Genomic DNA, 22,810 nt, shown 5'->3' on the forward strand with positions numbered 1-22,810 from the left:
TTGGTACAGATAGCAACTGGAAACACAGGGAATCCAGTATAGATGACTCCTTCAGGACCAGTGGTGAGAGGGGTGATGCCTGGAGGGTGAAGGGAATGTGGGTAGAAAGGGGGAACCAATTACAAAAATCTAAGTATTGCCTCTTCCCTGGGGGATGGACAGCAGAGAAGAGGGCAGAGGGAAACATCGGACAGGGTAACTCATGACAAAACTATAATAATTTATGATATGAAGGGTTCATGAGGGAGGGGGGAGTGGGGAGGGAAGGGGAAAATGAGCAACTGATATTAGGGGCTAGAGTGGGAGGCAAACGCTTTGAGAATGATGAGGGCAACAAATGTGCATATGTGCTTGACACAATGGATGTATGTATGGATTGTGATGAGAATTGTACAAGCCCCCAATAAAATAATTTAAAAAAAAGAGTTGTATGAGCCCCTAATACAATGATTAAAAAAAAAAAAAAGGAATCCTACCTCATAAGCACCCAGTGAGTTTTTCTTCTTTGATAAATTTCTGCTTTAAGCAGGTTCTACTTTTGCAGGTTTTTCTGTAAATCTTTCATTTTTACCTTCTTAATGTGATTTTGATGAGCGCTTACAGAACAAATCAGCTTTCCATTCAGCAGTTTAAGTACACTGTTTCATGTTGTTGATTGCAAGCATTTTGTTTCATGTTGTTGACTGTAACATTGCCCAACCTACCTGCTCCCTCTTTCCATTCTCCTTTGTTTCCTGTCTTTCCACATTCTGTGAACTTTGTCCTTTGGAAACTGATATCCTTTGGATCGTGAATGGTGCATTGTTGTAGGGAGTGTATACCTACCTAGTATCACTGTTTACCTCATAGGTTTGTCTATTGATTAGGTGAAAATAGAGGCATGGGGACGAGGCTAGTTCAGCCTTGAAGGGTAACTAATGGGGTCATAGTCTTATGGTTCTGTGAGTCTTTTTCTGACCAGTAAACCTAGTTTTTTTGTCTTTTTTTTTTTTTTGCATTTTGAGTTACGTTCTAACATCCGTCTATGTAATGTGATCCCTTTCAGAGTACTTGGTAGTGGTAGGCTGGCAGCATTTGCTTCTTCTGGTCTCAGATTAGAGAACACTGCGATTCACCTGTTCCATTAGTTCTCTGGACTACTTGTTTCTACGTGTCTGTGATTTTCTTCATTCTTTGCTGTGGACAGGGAGAGACCAATCTTTGTCTTCAGATGGCTGCTCACAAGCTTTTAAGACCCCAGATGCTAGTCACCAAAGTGGAGTGTAGAATATTTTCTCTGTGGAACCTATTGTGCTCTTGACCCAATGTCCCCTAGGACAATAGTTCTGAGTCCCTAGACCCAATGACTCTTTCCCTCAAGGTAGTTGGCTAAGAAGTTTTAATAACTTCCCTCCCTATATGCTCTACTAGAGTCGTGCATACATTAGCAGTACTTGTATATGTCAATATGTATGTATAAATAGACTGCATTGAACACATGCACATATTTCATGGATGTAGTCCTCTTCACTTTCCATACCTGTTCCGCTTGTATGACTATCTTTGAATTAACTCATAGATTATTGTTATTAATATCATGGCAGGACTTGTTATGTTACAGTATTTATTCTGTTGCCTTTAACTCCTGTGTTCCTCTAAATGCTTTTCCTTGCCTGGATTATTTTGTGCTGTTCATATGTTGCTTTCCCTTCCACCCGAATTTAATAGACATTGATGCTCTATTCGTGATTACTCCTCCCATGCTTTCTAAGCATCCGGAGACATTTCTTTTTCTGTAAAAACTTTGTTCCCCCTCGACTCTACTAGTAGACTCAAATTACTTGCCCTTTTGTTGGCATCTTATTTCACTCAGAATTCTGTCCTCCGGGTTTATCCATGTCATGAGGCGTCTCACAGGTGTCCTTGTTGTTCTTTACGGTTGCCCAGCATCGCCTCATATGTGTGCAGCCCCATGGGTTTATCGACCATCCATCCATCTGTTGATGGCCATTGAGGTGGCTTCTCTCTTTTTGCTATTGTGAATAGTGCCATGGTGAACATGGGTGTGTGGACGTCTAATTGTGTCCCGGCAAGTACTTCTGCAGAGTATACTAGTATATCTCGTGGGATTGCTGGGTCATATGGTAAATCGATCCTCAACTTTTTAAGGAAGCATCATATTATTTTCCACAGTGTTGTAACATTTTACAATCCTACCAGCAGTGTCGGAGCCTTTTAGTTTCTCCAGATCTTTGCTAACCCTGAGGATGAGAGCACTGCTTTGCCATTGACTTTCACTTACATGGACTTGCAGCCATCATGTAGGTGCTCAAGGGTGGGAAAGAGTTAATGTTATGGAAAGGGATGATGATTAATGTAGTGAATTGTTTCCTATGGCTCACATGGCTCTTCTAGTGATTGTCTTAGTTGTTCCCACCAAATGCCCTTTTCCTGATGGGTCTGGGTGTGAGAAAAGACTGATTAAATTATATCGTTCAGCTGTGAGTGATTAAGAGGACTGATAATGATTGGCATCTGGTAGGTATAAAAGGATCTCATATCAGAAGCAGAAAGGTGGAGGATTTTACTCCCAGCAAGAGAGAAGAACCAGTTGAGCACATTATATGGACCCTCAGATACATTAAACATCCTCAATCCAGTAGACAACGTGACACCCAGGAGATGCAGAGGAGCAGCAACATTAGGAGCAGGGCCTACAGCAAGAGGCAGAGCAGTGGACTTCCCAAACCAGAGGGCAAGGAAAGCTGAGTGCTCTGGGGCAAGAGGCTGGACTGTGGAGTGAGGTAAATGCAGTTGGTGCCATCAGGTTGAGGCTTACAATGAAGTAAGACGCCCTTTGGGCATTTATTGGCATCCATAAAAGAGCTATGTAGCATTCCTTGAGTAGGGCAGAGGTCAGGCCAAGAGGCTGAGGGCCTGCTTGTGGGCACAGCAGAAACTGTCCCAACTGAACAACGGTATCCTGCGTATTTCTCTCCTGAATTGTAACCTGTTACCTTCCCATACTCGTTCACTCTGTATGCCGAGCAAATCACCAGAGAAGCTGGACTATATGAAGAAGAGTGCAGCACCAGCATCGGAGGAAGGCTTATTGACAACCTTTGATACGCAGATGATACAACCTTGCCTGCTTAAAGTAAGGGGGACTTGAAACCCTTGCTGACGAACATCAAGGATTGTAATAGGGTTTACAATTCAATGTAAAGAAGACCAGTAGGTAACATCAGGATAAATGAAGAGAAGATTGAAGTTGTCAAGAATTTTGTCTTGCTTGGATCCACAATGAATGCTCATGGAAACAGCAGTCATGAGAAGACAAGACAAATTTCATTAGGCAAATCTACTGCACAAGACCTCGTCTACCTCTAATTGTATTGAAAAACACGTATGTTACTTTGAGGATTAAGGTGCGTCTGACCTAAGCCATGTTGCCTCATATGCGTGTGAAAGTTGGACATTGAATAAGGAAGACCAGAGAAGAGTCCATGCATTTGAATTGTGCTGGGGAAGAAAGTACCAGGGGTGCTGAAAGGACAAACAAGACTGTTTTGGAAGAAGTACATCCAGAATGTTCCTTAGAGGCATGGTTGGTGAGACTTTGTCTTTTATAGTTTGGACGTGTGATTAAGAGACATCAGTCCCTGGAGAAGGACATGATGCTCTGTAAAGGAGCAGTGAAAACAGGAAGGCTCCCAGGGAGATGGATTCACACAGTGACTGCAACAATGGCCGGCGAAGGACCGGGCAGTTTCCGTTGGGTTGTGCGTAGGGTTGCTATGGGTCAGAACCAACTCAATGGCATCTAACAATGACAACAACTTCCCTAATAAACCCCCAAATCATGAGCATCGTGGGTGAATTTAATGTACCCAATGCAATGCATTATCGAACCCAGCTGAAAAGGAGTGCAGAAGGGGATAGAGCAGGGACGGTAAGCCGTGGTTATGGGAACCACTCGCCTCACCATGCCTGTGAAAGGGCAATGTCAGTGTTTGGTCCTGCCATTTCTAGACCCACTCTTAGTGATTCAGGCAAAAAGGGATTGTGGAAGGATAGTATCGAGCGAGGCTCTTCTTGACTTCTTAGGAATAGCTATTCTCTCTGTGTTCTCAGGGTCTCGGTGACCTTTAATCTGGCAGACAAAATTGGCTGGTCCAGCAGGCTAAAGACAGAAGGAAACTTACAGAGGATCCTGAAGCCGGCATGGTAGACTAGAGGACTCAGCTTGGAAGAGTCCAGTCCTCTTCTCTCTTGAAGCTCGTACATGATAGGCATGGCTCTACTCAATTTTTGTGGGAAGTTGAGCCATACGTTTGTTACTCCACCTCCGCTTTTCCTTTGCCTTATAACCAGGTACTTTCTTGGCATGCTGTCTTGGGTGTCTCCAAAGCACCCCAGACATAATGTATCCTTAAGCCAAGATGACAGAACAAGCTGTTGACTGCCGAGCTCACGATGACAGGGCAGGGTGGATTTTCTGCTCTGTCCCCTTTCCTTTCTCCTTTCTCTCCGTTAGTTGCTATGAGTTGAAATGGATGGCAAACAGCAGCACCAGTCTTGCCAACAATTGTACTTTGACATCCTTTGCTGGTTGCCAAAAAGATTTTAAAATCTTATTTTTCATTCTGTTAATTCCCCACCTCCCCCCAGTCTTCTGTAACTTAAGAAAAACTAAAGTTCTCTGGTTTGTTTTTCTGAGACATAGCTGATGCTTTGACTGCAACCAGTTACCACCAGACAGTTAACAGCGGTTGCTGTAAACACTTCGGTCGATTCCCTTCCAGGTGCTCATTCTGATACTTAAGGTTAATTAACTCACATGGCTAATTCCAAACTACAGTCTTATAAAAACTGAACTTTGACCCCTGGTGTGGGTCAATATACAATGAACCACACAATGCTTTATGTATATACAATGTACAGTGAAGTATAAATGCTTATGCTGAAATCATGACAGCCCTTTCAGCCAATTTGCCCTTTAGGCAAATATTGGGATTCCCTTTGCTACAATGGTCTGTTTTCTTTTATCAAAGATAAAAGAAAATTTACTCAAAGAATCTCAATTGGCAAGAGAAAAAAGACATCTCATTTCTGCTGTTATAGTGATACTTATATCTCCAATAGTTTGTGCTCTATAAGAATAAGATATTCTTAGCTAGACATCAATTTATACACCTCCATCCCTACCTCACACCACACATGTGTATTCAGGATCATTGTTATAGAGTCTCAGATACCTGCAATTACCTTTGAAAAAAATGAATTGGATGGATGCATATATGAAATTATTCCATAGTTCAGTCACACCCAGCAGAATGGTACAGTTGTGACCACAGTCAATTTCCAAACATCCCTTTTCTATAAGGATCTCCCTTGCTGTCATCACCCCTGCTGTGAAAAATATTTCCCTGAACCGAACATTCAGAAAACTGCAAAAAGGTGCCAGGATCGGCTATCTGGAGAAATCCCAGGAAGGAGAACTAACTCCTCCTAGGTGAACTGAGTGCACCGCAGTTCCCAGAGGAAGGCTAGTACAACTGGAAAAGGTGTTCTTGAGCTCACCTCTGATGTATCATTTCTATTCTGGAAACATAACTAACCAGTTATTCAATTATTTCGCTAATGTTGTCATGAATCATTATGTAGCTCTTAATTTCTCCCAGTTAGCCCAAAGGAAGTCCATACTATAGCAAACCGCTTTTGCTTTCCAGTAGATGATAAGGCGAATGTAGAAGAGTCCACAATCAGGCTAAGAAAGGAAAGGAGAGAAAGGGAAGGGCCAGCCTGTTGCCTCTCTAGATGAGATCATTTTGCTTTTGGACCATGGTTTTATTGTCTTTGGTAATCCAGGTCCCTGTCTTTGGGATCCATTATAAAAACAAATAGCCATATTTTGGTTTCTGGTAATTGCCTATATCTCAATTGGCTAATGTGTCTTGTCCAGATTCATAAATGCTACCGTGCCATCATTGTTCGGTCAGATGCCTTAGAAACCTGTCTTGCAACAAAGGGAACAGAGAGCTGAAGCCTCGTCCAACTATAGACTACAGTCTCTGTATAACCTCTTAGTCAGCAGAGCCTTAGCAATGGTGAAAACTCAACTATCTAAGAGTGATCTCCGTGGCCTGACTTTTGCTAACAACGAAAAGCAGGCCTGACAGCTGGGAACCGACTTGGCCCTATCAATTAGCTGTCATACCGCATCCTGTCATTTACAACTAGGCTGTGGTGTTCTCCTGTGGAATACAAACAATTTCAAAGAACAGCAACATTCGACAATGCTACTCAGACCAGAGTAAAATTAGTTCATTCTTTAATCCTGTATGAATACAGACAAGAACAGAAGCATTGCCCAAACCACAAAATTGGTTCAATGTCTCAGTCAGGATAATATCAATGTGCTTCAGTTTTACACATCACAATTTTAGCGACATTCCTAGGTAAGAATTACTAAGCCAATCATAGAATTAATCCTGTTTCCCGACAGCATCACCTACCAGCATCCTTCCCCAAATCACCTACTTCTGAAACATGCGTTTTCTAATACCTCTTAGTGAGATGTCCCACAACTGCCCATTGTGCACATTCTCTCTTGTTGTCATGAGCCAATACAACCAATTTTACTCAACTTCAGCCCTGGTCCTAGGTCTTTGGCTGATGGGCATAGACACCGTCTTACAGTATTTCATGTCTTGGTCAATGTCACCCTCGTCATCTATCGTATTCAGTAGAGAGGGATCAAGAAGTCATACTTGACATCTTCCTCTATGCCACTAAGGTCAAGCCCTGATGTCAATAATCACAAGCCCTGTTGACTTTACCGCATATATCGTCATTTCCTTCCCTGATCTTCCTAACAATATCTGTAGTCCAGGTTGACAGATATTTCCAATTTTGTCTCCTGAATACCTACCTAGTCTTACCCAGTCATCCATCCAGTATCTCCTTTGGCATACCCCAAATCATTTTCTCATATGACAGTCAGAACAAGCCTTTCTGATCACAAACCTTACCGAGTTCAAATCGCTTTAATGTTTGCTTCCTAGTGTTCTTAAAATAGAGACACAGTTGCTTAGCATGGATGACCAGACCATGAGAAGCTTGGCCATTTCTTACCTCGGCGGTCTTATTGCATGTTGCACCCCTGCCTCCCCCTTCTCTATTCCGCCCACATTCACCTTCTCTCTGTTTCTGCAAGGCAGTCTGTGAAGTGGGGGGCTATCCCAGAGACAGTCCACATTCCCTTTTAATTCCAAGCTTTGCGGTTTGTATTGTGTTCTATGTTTCCTTTACCTCATGAGCCACGGGTCCTGGGCTAATCCTCTCTGGCCATGTTGATAATTAGTTGGGAAACAATTTCTGGAAAGTGCTGTGTGGCCGTTGTTGCAACTGTACACTGGTACTGTACTTTAGAACAGCAAAAGGAGCTACATTAACATTGTTGATCATTGTCGGCGTATTGGCTCTACCTCCTGGCAACCCCAGGAATGGGAGAAGGAATATTGTCTGGTCTTGTGCATTTTTCACAATCACTGGTGTGTCTGAGTCCTATTGTGTGGCCACTCTGTAAATCTATATCAAGGTTTCCTTCGCGTTGCTGGCCCTAGACTCACCACACATGTCCTTTGTCAGCATTCAGATGATATGCCCAAAGTCAGAGAGTGGATGTTTTGAGTAATAGCCCACAATGTATTGGTTTTCATTGCTTAATTATCAAAAGTAGGATATTTCTTCCTAACTCATTTTAGCCTGAAAGCTCAGCTCAAATCTATTGACCATGAGTACTTCTTATGGACTGAATTAGGACCACACCCCGTCCCTATATAACCTTATTTGACTGTTGTACACCCTAACCGCTATGCTTGTGAATGGGTTGTGATGGTAATGAGACAGAATTAGTGTGGGTGCATCGCCAGTCAATAAAATATAAAAGGATCAGATTAGGCAAGAAGACAGGAGGTGGGGGGAAGAGGGATGCCACACTGCCGGAAGACTGCCCAGAAGCAGAAGCAAAAAAAAAAAAAAGAGTTAACTAAGAAAAGGACCTTGTTGATATTTGAAATATGGGTACTTTCCTTCAAGCACCAGAGCACTATACTAGCTACCACAGGGTGACAAACTGGTAGGAGAAAAAAAAAATCCACTGCCCCAATGAAAACCAAAAACTGAAATAGCTCAAGAAAAAATTCAAACCCCGAGTTGCAATATTGAAACATTCTACAGGCAAATATTAAATGATGCAGGCAGCGTCAAAAGAAGATGGGCAGAATGCCCAAAGTCACTGTCGAAATTCCAAGGAAGAACTGGTCCACATCCCACCATGGCAGAAAGTCCCATATGAATCAGAACCTGTGGTGCTGAAGGAAGAAGTTCAAGCTGCAATGCAGTAGCCAAAAACAAGACTCCAGGAATTGATGGAATACCCACTGAAATGCTTCAGCTAGCTGGTAAAGCACTGGAAGCCCTTACTCAGCTATGCCAGGAAGTTTGGAAGACAGCAGCTTGGCCAGTTGACTGAAAGAGATCCATATTTGTACCCATTCCGGAGAAAGGTCACCCAACAATATTATTAATATTGCACACAAGTAAAGTTTTGCTGAAGCTCACCCAACAATGGTTGTAGCAGTATATTATCAGATTGCTACTAGACGTTCAGGCCAGATTCAGAAGAAGACGTGGAAGAAGGGATATTGGTGCTGATGTCAGATGGACCTTGACCGAAGCAGAGAATGCCAGAAATAGATTTACTTGTGCTATATTGACTATGCCAAGGAATTCAACTATGTGGATCATATTAAAGTATGAATATTCCATAGAATGGGAATTCCAGCACACTTCACTGTGCTCATGAAAAATTTGTCTATGGATCACGAGGCAGCTGTGCAACTAGAACCAAGGAAAGCTGCAGGGCTTAAAATCAGGAAAGGTGTGCATCAAGGTTTTATTCTCTCAGCATGCTTCTTCAATCTGTAGGCTGAGCAAATAATTAGAGATGTTGAATTATATGAGGAGGAACACAGCATCAGGGTTGGAGGAAGGCTTCAGCATCAGGATTGGAGGAAGGCTTGTTAACAAGCTACGATATGCATTTGACAACATTTGCTTGCTGAAAGTGAGGAGGACTTGAAGCACTTGCTGATGAACATCAAGGATTGCAGTCTTCAGTATGGATTTTAACTCGATATAAGGAAGTTCAAAAGCTTCACAACTGGACCAATATATAACATCATGATAGATGGAGAACATGCTGAAATTGTCAAGGGTTTTGTTTTGCTTGGATCCATAATCAGTGCTCATGGAAGCAGCTGTTAAGAGATCAAGGACACGTTGCCTTGGGTAAATTCACTACAGAAGACCTCTCTAGAGTATTGAAAAGCCAGGAGGTTACTTTGAGGACTAAGGTGTGCCTGACCCAAGTCATGGTATTTTCAATTGCCTTAGATGCACATGAGAGTTGGATATTGAGTAAGGGACACAGAGAAGAATCAATGCATTTGAATTGTGGTGCTGAAGGAGAAGATTGAAATTACCATGGACTGATGAAAGGACAAATAAATCTGTCGTGGAAGAAGTATGGCTAGAGTGATCCTTAGAGGCAAGAATGGAGAGAGTTCATCTTATCTACTTTGGACATATTATCAGGAGAAACCATTCACTGTAGAAGGAAATCATGCTTGGTCAAGTGGAGGGGCAGCGAAACAAAGCCAGGAGAGGCATCAGCACAGTTGCTGCAACAGCCCAGGAACGACTGTGAGGATGGCCCAGGACTGAGCAGTGTTTCGTTCTGTTGTGCAGAGGGTTGCTGTGGGCCTGAACCAAGAATGAATATATATCATTGTATTCCAGTAAAACTTTATTTATGGACATTGAGCTTTAAATGTTATACGATTTTTATGTGTCATGAAATACTATCTTTGGAATTCATCGTCTATGGAAAAATACAAAGACCATCCTTTCCTTGTGAGCCTGTGGACAAGGGGGTGGACTGAATTTGGACTGTGGATGAGAGCTTGCTGACCTCTGATAGATGTCATTAACTCAGGTTCTGAAAGATCATTATCTCCCTGGCTACTCTTAGGCCATCATTGATTTTCAGGCCTGGTTGGAAAAACCTACTCTTCTCTAATTTGACTTACTGGCTAGACAGAACATTTACTTTATTGTTTCCATAAGTTTCATTTTACTGCTGGCTGTGCAAAAAATTGCCTATCCATGTGCTAGATGACAGCAGCTGATGCTAGGCTCTTTAGCCAGCCGTAGCCTGTCCACATTCCCTTTGCCTCTGGCCAACCTTAATCTGCCATACTCCCCAGGCCCCTCAACCACTATTCATGCCAAGCCCCCAACCTGTAGAACAGCCTTTCCAATAAGTATTTCCAATCTCTAGACTAAAAAAAATACCCCAATGTCATATTTAGATTCAATTACAAAACACAGAAGAAGAGAAGGATAAAAAATCATGGACGTTCCACCAACAGCTCTTAGGTCACTTGGCAAAGAATCAGTCCATTTTATTTAAGGACTATGGGGAAATGACAATGTCATGTTTTCCTCAATGTCCTCCACTGTGAGTGTGCAAAGGCTCCTTCCAATATTCTACCAGATTGCTCTGCATCAGTTTCGTGCTGGGAAACACATTGGTGATCATGTCAAGTCACATATGTAGTCTTAAGCTCTGCATCTCCTACGGGTCACTACTGGATGGTGGTTAGCTATGCACGCAGGTCTTCCTCTCCTTGGAAACCCAGGACTGGCCAGGGGGACATCATAGGACCTGGAAATGACCATCATGGGTCAGAATGCACTTGTTATCATGTGCAAAACATGTAGAATTGCTAATGGCTGGTCAAAGACAGATAGATTATTTAAACCTTGTGATTTTAGCATAGGGGCATTCTGAGAAAGCCTACCAAGCTCATTTACTGATCAATATTTATTGCATATTGCCCACAGCCAATGTCATATAAAACCTCCTACCAGGTAACCACCTAACTATATCCAGATTTGTAGTACTGTGGGTTGTGTGCCGGGCTGCTAACTGAAAGGCTAGTGGGTATACCCAGGCGGTGCTCCAAGGGAGTTTGTCTGCTTTTAAAATGATCTACAATCTTGGAAACCCGATATAGTGCCACTCTGAGTAAGAATTCATTCGATGACACTGATGTGGGTTTGTTTTTGTATATGTTACAAAGATACGTGCCTATCCCAGTTATTGCAACCACTCAGAGGGCTCTCAATGAACTCTTTGCCACTTGCAGTGCCAGGGTTTATTTGCTCACCCATTCATGAATTGACTTCCATCAACATGAATTCTGCCTTATATATTCTCCTCACTCTTTCAAAACATCTTTTGATTGCCAGCTAAGTACGTGGGAAGTACTAGATAATGAAGAGAAAAGAAATAAGTTAGACACACATGACCTTTGTTGATAAGTGCCTGATCAGTGTGAAGAATGGTAGAGTTATGGACCAGGTGCCTCCAGACAAATGAGGAAGAGATGGAAGTGAGGAGACAAGGCAAGTTCCGGAGAACATTGAAGACAGCATAGGAACTGGGTAGTGAAGGAGGAGGACGTTGCTAGGAGACAACAGGAAACAACAGTCTAGGCCAGTGGTTCTCAACTTGTGGGTCAAGACCCCTTTGGGGGTCGAATGACCCTTGCACAGGAGTTGCCCGATTCATAACAGTAGCAAAATGACAGTTAGGAAGGAGCAACGAAAATAATTTTATGGTTGGGAGGGGCCGGGGTCACCACCAGGAGGAACTGTATTACAGGGTCGTGGCATTAGGAAGGTTGAGAACCACTGCTCCACAGCATGCAATTTTCCCAACACCCAAGGTCAATCATATCCTTACTTCATCCCTCACTATCATCATAGTTCACTTGTCACCTTTCCTCCTGGAACCTCTCTTGGTTAGCCTGTGTGCCTAATTCACTCGGGTGACAATAGCTAGGTTTCTGAGTAGAGATGTTAAGTTGATGTAAGGACCACGACAGAACCATTTGCAGAGCCCTGGTGTGTAACATGCATTGCAGGGAAGAAGCTACGACTGGTGATGTACCCTCAGCCCCCCCTGGCACAGAGCAGGCTACTCATCGAGGGAGTGGTCATCCTAGCCCCGTGGTGGACAGTTTGGCTCTGCATGGAGAAGGGCATCCTGGCTCCTGTCATAGCTGGGAGTGTGAATGGGAACAATGCCGGCCTCTAGAGGAGACACCTCATTGCCATTCACTCCGCTTTCTTGGAAAGAGCCTGAAATTATGTAGCAATCAGGGAGAGTTGGCCAACGTGGCAGATGGGCAGGAGTAACAGCACTTCTGCTTGGCCCGAGGTTGAAAATGAGGTAGGCTGCCATCACGCTGAGCAGGGGCCTGGGAAGCAGAGACCCACAGGAAGGATGCGATGACGGCTGCCAAGGTGCGTGGGGAGCAAGACTAACAGAGTTCCAGAAGCCTGCGCCAGGAGGAGGAAGTGAGAAGTAGATACATGGTTCCCCGTAGAACCCTGGCAGGTAGAAGAGTGTGATCAGGAAATGCCTTCTTCTCACCAGAGAGGGGGTTTGTTACTTGCCCAGTTGAGACATTTCAAAAAGCTGCTCCCCTTGAAGATATCATCACAATGGAGACGTTAAGTCCAGGCAACACTGCCTGCTGTGGAGAAAAGATACATTGTTTTTGTTTCCTGAGCTATCCTGTGAAGATGATGGGTCTGCAGACCTAGGTCTAACCTAGCTCACCCGGAAACATCCCCATGACCTTCCACAAGCCATTGAAATGGGCTAGGCTAACAGTCTCCTCAGGTGCGAAGGAAGGATGAGGGGAGGGGGCTGCCTGTCACCTTTCTAATTGCTTCCACATTGCAATTCAAACCATGGCAGTAGTTGTGTCTGTGTCTCTCTTAAGGAAATTACCAAATTTAAAAGGATGGAAGTACCCAAACCCCTGTGAGTGGGAACAAAAATGAGCACAATTCATTTGGAAAGCAATTTGGCAATCTATGATAAAAGCTCCAAAAGTGTTCATAGCCATTGATTCAATCATTTCTCTCCTAGAAAATGCTTCTAGAAAGTGTTATGAAATTCAGAAAGCTAGGGGGTAGGGGTGTGGGAAATATGCCTTCCCCACTATTATTTTTAAGAGTTTAAAACTATCCAGCAATGGAGGAGGGGAGAAGTATGAACTTGAAAATCCATAGAATGGACTTTTCTTAGTTACAAAGATATGATTATTGAAGCTGATAAAATGATGATTTTTAAGCAAAGAGAGAAAAAAGATTGAACCAAGTACAGGGAGATGCTCAGTTTACAGTGTTAAGTAAGCCAATAGAATAAAAACCACCATCTCGTTATATAAAGATGATGTTCTCAATTACGTAAAGAAGACATAAACAGACCGGAAGGAATTATCCATTTGAAATGTTTTGGGATTACTGAACTAATTTCTTCTCTCTTTGTTCTCTTTTCCCATCCTCTAATAAGCTTCCATTACTTTCATTACTATAAAAATGGAAACTAGTCAAGTTTATGATTATTGGTCTGTAGTATATAAGAAGAAGCTGTCAGAAAAAATGGAAATAACCACAATTATCTAGCTTTATTTGCTACATTATATGAAATGATGGACCATGCAACTCAATGGCAGGCAGTCCAGTGGAAAGGCCCCTGAACTTATAGTCAAAAGCTCCAACTGCAGCCCCTACATTGGCTAACTCGATGGGCTAGATAGAGTAAGTGCCTCTCATCTCTGAGTCTGTGAAGTGTTACCTGTAAAGCAGAAATACAACAAGCACTCACGAAATGCTTACTCTGTGCTAGGTATTTATAACATGGAGTTAAGTGAATCAGGGTTGATGTTAACAAATGATTCATATTTTCACTGGGGCACCGTCCCCGAGTTGGGAAGCAGTCTAACAGGGACCCCCTAGTGGAGGAAGCTACAACCCCCTCTTCCCCTCTCCCCCCACCAAGAGGAGCAAATGAAGCGCTTCGTGCAGGAAGTCCAGCACTTGATGCCCCTGGACTGGGTTCAAATCCTGACTTTGTTGCTGCTAGCTTGTGTGACTTTGGGCAAGTTGCTCACACGCTTTGTTTTGGGTTTTGTTTGTTTGTTTTGCACCTGGAAATGGAGATGATACTCCCCACTTCTTACAAGGGCTGCGATGTTCAGAGACAACGGATGTGACAAAGCAGTGGCCCGTCTAGTCAACAAATACATACCGAATGCCCCCTGGGGACAACACAAGGCGTTGACACATGCCCAGAATAAATCATGCGAGGATGGTGATACCTCTCGCCCTTCCAGCGTGAATCCACGGTATTCTTACTGACCTGGTTGTAACTGGTTGCCATTGACTTTGCTCAGAGGATGGGGTCCTGGACTCTGAGAAGTGGGATACTCCAAACCCCTGGCACCCCTGGATGGCCGCCACCCTGCCCAGATTCCACCCTGCCCAGAATCAGGGAATGGAGAGAGGGGAAAGAGCCAGAGGGCTCCTGAGAGATGCTGGGAATAATGATGGCGCGTTTTCAAAACCACAGGAGAAAACGAAGAGGGCTGGGGGGCGGAGGGAGGAGGAGGGGCTTGGGGCTGGGTGAGCCTGGTTAATTATGAGACAGATGCTCAGAGTACCTTGGGGTGAATGCATTAAGGCTGGAGCGCTGTCAGCTCACTCCCCCTCACTTTTATTCACAGGCTAGCTGCTCTGCAGCCCCCGGCTGGAGCCATGTGGCATGGGTTTTGCCTCAGTTGGAGCGATCTGCAAGTTCAAAGCCTTCTCCTTATTTCCAAATGGGATTTCCCTCCTGCCTTTCTCCCTTTGTCCCCTCCTATGGTGGCTCTCCACACACCCCACAGTGTCCTCTGCGCTCCCAGACAACGTTAATTATTTTGCCCGAACCTTTTCAGGAAAGCGCCCTGCAGACCTGCGGGCACAAAAGCAGGCCTCCTCTGAGTTCCCCAGCCCTTGCCCCCTTCTCTCAAATGCCTGCTCCTGGCCCAGAGCCAAGCCTACACAGCAGGGTCCCCTCCTCAGACTAACATCTAGGATGTCTTCAAAGGCCTGCTTCTGGGCCCTCCACTCCCCAGGAAGCCCAGGGCTATGCAAAGCAGGCTTCCCAGGCCCCAGAGCTTCAGGCTCCCACCTCCATCTCCAGACGGAGCTGCAGCAGTGGATTTGGCCTTAGGCAACAAGGGATGAGCACAAGATAGCGATGCCATTCCCCTGGACCTCTCCTGGGGGCCTTTCTTGCCTTTCCTCCCACATCTCCTTGTCCCTGGCAGCCAAATGGAGACATGATCTGGAAATCAAGCGGGGGTTGACTAGTGTTTCACCCTCTTAACCTCCACTCAGTGTTTTCAAACCAGACTCATTTCCCCTGACTCAGGACCCACCTCTCTGGTGCAAACCATCCCAAAGCCCCCGGCCCTCTCCAACACAATGTGTCCCCAAGTCAGTATTTGCTTGGCTGCTAATATTTTCTCAGGGTAGATCCTTCCTGTCTCTGGTTAGATTTAACGTTTTTCGAGAGAAAACTATCCCCACTCCAGGACTCCTTGGGTTGGCACAAAGGGTCAAGTGCTCTACCGCTAGCTGAAAGGTTGGTGATGGGGATCCATCCAGGGGTAACTTGGAAGGCAGGCCTGGTGATCTGCTTCTGAAAGGGCATGGCCATTGAAACAGTTCTCCTCTGCCCACACGGGGTCACCACAAGTCAGAATCGACTGGACGTCAACGCACAGCACCAGCATGGCCATTTCAGAGTCACCCCGATTACATCTTGGGTGTCTGTTCTTTCTATGCCTGGCCCTGCTTTGGGCATGTTCTCTCTGCGGGGAACATTCGTGGTCTGCAACGTGACGTGCCCTTCGTTGCTTGGCTTCTGTACAACCCCCAGTGGGAAACCCAACTCCATGTGTGGTGTGGATAAGAACAGCAGCTCCTGATTTTCATTCCACCTGCAGCGCCGCATTCTGTGATCATCTCTTCTCTGTAAACGAGATGACAGAATACTTTGTGTAATTTAAACCCAATAACACAAATGACCTCATTGGAAAGGAAGCAGGGAATGCTGTAATTGGCATTATCATTGTGACACGGTCATTATTCGCAGCGTCTCAAGATGTGGGTTGTCAAGAAGGTCAAGAAGAATTGACCTTTGAGGTCACTTACCCTAGGACCCTACCTACAAGGCAGCCCTTAAGCTCCATCAAAGTGGAGCTAAAGTGCTAAGTTGGTTAATAACCAAAGAGGGTGGTGCAAGGCATTGACCATGCTTCAGAGAAAACTGGGGTTCAGAGATAATGGGACCAGTCAGCCACCATGCTCGGAGGTCCCCAACCTTCCATGAGACCATGTAAATGGGCTCATCAAGGGTCAGCTCCCACCCTGAATGGGGCATTAGGTTGGCCTGCAAGCAGTCAATTGTTTGTGATCTGAATCAATGTTTAATCATCAGGGAGTACGCACAAAGAGGAAGTCTGGCTTTCCTTTCTTTTCATTTAAAAGCTGGCAACCAAGGCCCTGCCATTCCAATAAGAAGCAGTTTGGTGGAATGCATTTCTTCCAGCCTGGCACCCATCCTAGTTTTACCACACTCCTCGCCACCCCTATTACGCTTTGTTTCTAGAGCCAGGTGCCAGGTGCACTTCTTATACGAGAGCCAATCTGTTCTTCTGGTTTCCTGACGGTCTGACTTCCTGCCTCTCTCTCTATCCTCCCCTCGGTGTCCTGCCCACTTTCTTTCCCCTCCTTCCTTTCTTTGCTCTCTTTCTCTTTCCTCACATAATCTTTTTTTTTTTGTCTCAGCAAAAGTGGGTGAGTTAGTTTATTGTGCCAACCTGGCTGATAAACACGTGTAGGGTTAATTGAAGGGCAGAGAGAGAAATGGCTCAGGGAGCCTCACCTTTGGAGTTCTCGGGTCTCTTGCTTTATGATGGTCGGACCAAGGTGCAGCTGCCTTAGCCAGTTTCCTGCTTCAGCTGGCAGGGCTCACTTCCTGCAAGACATCCCCAAGGAGAAGCTGCATGGACCTACCCTGATACAGCCCTGGGTGCTGGAGCAGCCGTATGGAGATCTCTGTCAGTGCTGAGATGCTTACACGTTCACTGACTCAGCTTTCCTCCTGCAGTCGGAGTCATAGTGTGTGTTTTGTGAGATGGAGGAGGACTTTGTGGATTGGTGTTGGACATATGGGTTAATGTTGGGCTTGTTGGCTTGGGCAGCACTGGGTTGGGATGTTTCCTTGATGTGCACTTAACCTTTGTATAAAACTCTCTCTTATACATGAATCTATGTGGATTTGTTTCTGTAGAGTAACCCTTATCTTCCCAGGGCTTGTTGCATGTATGTGTTCCCCTTAGGAAGATGGAGAGTGCCTGTCCTTCTCATAACTGGGCCTGCACAGAGCCTGACAGAGCCCTTTCGTGAGCTACACTGTTTTGGCTGATGATAGATTTTCTCTGGTCAGTTTTGTAGGGAGATTCCTCATCAGCCAGAATCGACTAAGTGCTCACCATAGCAAAATAACCCGCCCGCCAATAACTCAATTCCATGGCCATCGAGTCAATTCCATCTTCGAGGGAGCCTGGCTGGCACTGTTGGGTAAACAGTGGACTGCTATTCACAAGGTCCGAGGCTCAAACCCACCCACTGCTCTGAGGGAGGAAGATAAAACTGTCTGCCCCGTAAAGTTGGACAAGACCTTGCAGCCCTACATATAGCCACTATGAGTCACGCCACGGGAGCATCTCAGGTTATTCGGTGATTCATTGGGCTGCTGGTTGAAAGGACAGCAGTTGCAACCCCTTCCATGGCTCCAAGGGAGAAAAAGAGGCTGTCTGCTCCCAAAGAGACTTACAGCCTCAGAAATCCACCTGGACAGTTCTCATCAGCCCCATAGAGTGGCTGTGAATCAGAATTGACTTGAGGGCCACGGTTTGGGGGTGTGTGTGTAGTGATTCTAAAGGACAGAGTAGAACTATCCTGAGGATTTCTGGGAGCAGACATCCTCACCTTTGCCCTGAGTAGCAGCTAGTGGGTTTCACCTGCTGATATTGCAGTTACAGTCAGTGCTTACCACACAGTGTCACCAAGGCTCCTTGATAGCGAGACAAGTGGGTTTCACAATTTAGTGATAGGAATTTGGGTCTTATCACTGGGCGTTCATAAAACAGTGTTTTGCTTTGGCTCTGTATGGTCACAAGGAGCTGAATCAGAAGTCTAAATGAGCACAAATCCACCCCTTCTTCACAGCCTCTTCCCACCAGAGCATGAGAAGTTGGCCCACTCCACTTGGAGCATGGGGCTATGCCACAGAGCCTGGCCAAATATTCATTAGCCCAGAGAATGTGTCTGTGAGACCCATAAGCAGGAGGATTTAGTGATATCAATTTCTCTTCCCACAGTGCCACTCTTCAGCTGGGCTCTATACCTCACTGCAAGGGCCACACAGACTCACGAACATGCTCGGTATGGTGGGATGTATTCTGGAAGCTTACAGGCTACCATTCCATTGGGTACAGTTGTTCAGTCAGGGCGTGTTACAAAATTCTTTTAGGGCTGCTATTACGTAAATGCCAAAGGGGCATGCTACTCCACCGTTAGCCTCAAACTTGAAGGCACTCAACCGCCGTTCCATGTGTCAGAGAGCTCAGCTCCGCGACTGATATGCTCAAAAGTATTCCACTCCACAAGCCAGCCCGTGCCCCGAAGCCCTTGTGTCCCTTGCTCTGTGCACTGGGACGTCCACTGCACCGGCTCCTAGGTCACAGTTCTCTCCTGGATCCAGGACATTTGCTGTGTAGGGATCTCGAGGTCCAGAGGATGTGCTCCCCTCCCGGCTCTCGCTGGTAGTGAGATCCTTCCTCTTGCTTTTGAGATGGGTCCCTTACTCAGCAGGATGCCATTCACTCCTAGTGGAATTGCATTACACAATCGGTATCTTCTTACACAGACCATTCAAGTGAACAAGGCTTGTTTGGCATGAGTAACGAAGACTGGGTAGAAGAGCCGCATTAAATAAATCCCTGCATTCCACCAACATTCAAACATTTTTTGTTTGTTTGTTTGTTTGTTTTTTTATTTTTATTTTTTTTAACATTTTATTAGGGGCTCATACAACTGTTATCCCAATCCATACACACATCAATTGTGTAAAGCGCATTTGTACATCGTTTCTCAAAACATTTTCTCTCCATTTAAACCCCCGACATTAGGTCCTCATTTTTCCCCTCCCTCCCCGCTCCCCCCTCCCGCATGAGCCCTTGTAGTTTATAAATGGGTATTTTCATTCAAACATTTTTGCTGGCAGTTGTGCAAAGGAAAAGAAAAGAAAACCTCCCATGCTTGACCGGGTGTCTGAGGAGCTCAGACAAATCCCCAGCTGCTCGCTCACCATCATCTGTGCCTTTTGGGAGCTCCTTCACTTGATCCCTTACATCTCCCGCCTCAAGACCGTGTTTCTATGGTGATGAAACACCTCGGGCAATTTTGATCATTTTTACCTGTACAATTCGGTGACAGTGATATTGATCGTCATATAGGGTCACTTGTCCCATTGCTGTCGAGTTAACTCTTATTTATCAAGGAGAAACACCCCCCCCCACCCCCTCCCCACAATTGGGCTCCGAAGGAGGTCAGTCTTTATGGAGGCAGACTGCCGCTTCCGTCTTCCGTTGAGCGGCGGATGGAATCGAACTGCTGACTTTTCAGTTAGCAGCTGAATGCCTAACCCCTGTTCCACAAGGACTCTTTCCACAGAGAGCAGGCAGGCCAATTTTGAGAATCCAAGCTACCCAGTGGGGCAAGCTGGCATCTGTGAGCAGTCAGTAGAGAAGTCACCACACTAGAGGAAAGACAAGGAGTTCCCAGGATTCCAAAGTCACTGGATGGCCATCCTGAATCCTGTTCTTTCATTTTACCTTCTTCCAAAAATATATATTTTATTGGATTTTAGGTGAAAGTGTATGTAGCAAATTAGGTTCTCATTTATTTATTTCACACGTATTTTCATGACCTTGGCAACAATGTTCCCTCCCTGTTGGGGTTCTCCTGCTGTCCAAGCTGTTTGTTTCCATCTGCCTGGCTTCTCTTCCCCTCCTCGGCTCCTCATCTTCGCTTTTGGGGAAATGTGGTCCTTGTGGTCTTATAGAGTTGATTGTTTCATCCCGAGCCCTTTCTGGTAGAGCGGGTGCCCCCCCCCCCATCTAGATGCTCACCTGCACCCCCATATTCACTTCCACTCCATGGATCTTGCCTTGTTAACATCTGATTGTTTGAGGTGTGGCTTTGTTGAATGTCACACCGATGCAGGGAGCGTCCATTGACAAAGCCTTTTGCAAAACCACTGCTGTTGCTACATCCGGCCTGCTCCCATTGAGCACAACCTTTCGTTAATGCCCCCATTTCTCTAATGAGCTCCCCCCCGTCCTGTGTTCTTCATCTGGTTAATTTGTTTGCTGTGCACTCTGAACCCTTCCCCTGGAAGACATGACATAACACCCTCTCTTTCTATTTAAACTGTTATTCAGGACATGTTTGAAATGTGCATTCTTCATGTATTATTCATGGGCATTATTGGAGATCAGCGTGCAAATCAGCTTTATTGGGGACCCCCAGAGACTGAAGCAGAGTCATGTGTACTTATAAATTGGAGGGTCTCGTTTTCTGAAAAACAAGCTCATGCTGCCTTCTGGGGGGGCGGAAATGACAGCTTCGTGGAGCTGCGGAGAACAAGCTTGCCTTTGAAAGATCACGCGGTGGGCAGTTTCATTTACCATTGGATGCACGTACTTCAGCGAGGTCAGGGTGCCCCTCGCCAGGCTTGGGTCAGATGGTTGTGAAATCATATTCAAGCCCAGACTTTGGTCAGGGCCCTATAGAAGAAGACATGGCAGAGGTGTGGGATTCCTTTCTGCATAGCAAGGAATGGAAAGGCTCATGGGGAGAACTTCCCCAAGGGAAGTCCACCCACCACTATTCAGAGCAGATTGCCCGCGAGCAGAGACAGCTGGGGAGGCAAGTCAAGTGTGGCTGTGGTGCCCCCCCTTCCCTTCCTCAGAATTTCTTGTCTATTCCATGTTCTTCATGCCCTTGTATTCAACACTAAGGATTTTTGGAACTGCAAGTGTCATTTGTGCACTGGAATGTAGAAATGTATTATACTAAGCCTTGAGGGAGTCAGTTTTACTCTTATAGACAGGTGCCTTTGAATCAGTTCCGAGTCATGGCAACCTGATGTGCAATGGAGCCACACCCTTCCTGGACCTGCACATCCTCCTGGCTGTGTCTGAGCCCAGGTTGTAGGCACTGTGCCAATCCATCTCATGGAAGCTCTTCTGTTTTGCTGACCCTCTCCTAAACCAGGCATGATGGCCTTCTCAGGGACTGGTGCCTCCACACGCTACATCCAAATAACGCGAAACAAAGTCTCACCATCCTCTTTTTTTTTTTTTTTAACTGAAAGAGCATTTTATTGAGGGCTCTTACAACTCTTACAACAATCCATACATCAATTTTATCAAGCATTTTTGTACTTATGTTGCCATCATTCTTCTTTAGAAATTTACTTCCTATTGAGGCATTGGTATCATCTCCTCTTCATCCCCCCATGACCTTTTGATAAGTTACAAATTATTATTATTTTCACAGCTTACACTGACTGCCATCTCCCTTCCCCCATGGTTTCTGTTGTTCATCCCCCTGGAGGAGCGTGTGTGTGGTTTTGTGTCGAGTATTGTAATTGGGTACCCTTTCCTTCCCTTCCCTCCCAACCTTCCCCCTACCCTTCTGATATTGCTACTTCCATGCATGTTCCTGCATTCTCTGTGTTGTGAGCTCTTATCTCTTTTTTGTACCTGTGTACATGCTCTGGACTAGTCTGAAGTGAAAGGCAAGACTAGGGTCATGATACTGGAAGGATGAATAAGCCTCAAGAAACCAGAAGAACATTGTGTGCTTCATCAGTATTTTACTTTGCTCTGGTTGACTCATCCCTTCCTTGTGACCCTTCTGTGAGGGGATGTCCCATTGGCTACAGATGGGCTTTCGGTCTCTGCTCTGCGCCACCCCCACCCCCCCTTGTTCTCAACAATATGCTTTTTTGTTTGTTTGTTATAAGTCTTCTGATGCCTGTTACCTGGTCCTGATGATATCTCATGATCACACAGGCTGGTGTGCTTCCATGTGGGCTTGTTGCTTCTCTTCTAGATGGCCACTTGTTTAACTTCAACCCTTTAAGACCCCAGATGCTATATCTTTTGATAGCCAGGCACCATCAGCTTTCTTCACCACATCTGCTCATGCACCCATTTGTTTTCAGATTGTGCTGGGAGGGTAAGCATTACCAAATGCCAATTTGTTAGAACAAAGTGTACAAGCATTGAGAGAGGGTATGAGCAGAGGCCTGAAGTCCATCCTCTACCTCAGTGTATTGCCATATAGATATATGTACATAGGCCAATGCCTCTATTTTTATGAATTAATGTATTTACATATGTACACACCTATGTTTATACCTGTATCCATAGCTTTGCTTCCTACATAATTCCTCTGTTTCCTTTTACCTTCCTCCTGCCCCACTGTCATGTTTGCCCTACTTCTGCCTCTAGGTACTTCCTCTCAGTTAGATTACTGTTGCTCTCACACCCCCAGGATCTCTATGCCCTCCTTCCCTCCTTGTTGTTGATTTTAATTCCCTAGTTGTTCCCTGGTCTATGGCGTTGTTTGCTGCCTGCTTCCTTCCCCTGCCTCTTTCTCACCCCAAGTCCCTCTGGGGCCAGTGGTCCCATTGCTTTCTCGTCCAGCTTGTTTC

This window comes from Echinops telfairi, unplaced genomic scaffold (genome assembly GCF_000313985.2).
Source record: "Echinops telfairi isolate 266 unplaced genomic scaffold, ASM31398v2 ScPeMD7_7400;HRSCAF=8409, whole genome shotgun sequence".
Taxonomy (NCBI): Eukaryota; Metazoa; Chordata; class Mammalia; order Afrosoricida; family Tenrecidae; genus Echinops; species Echinops telfairi.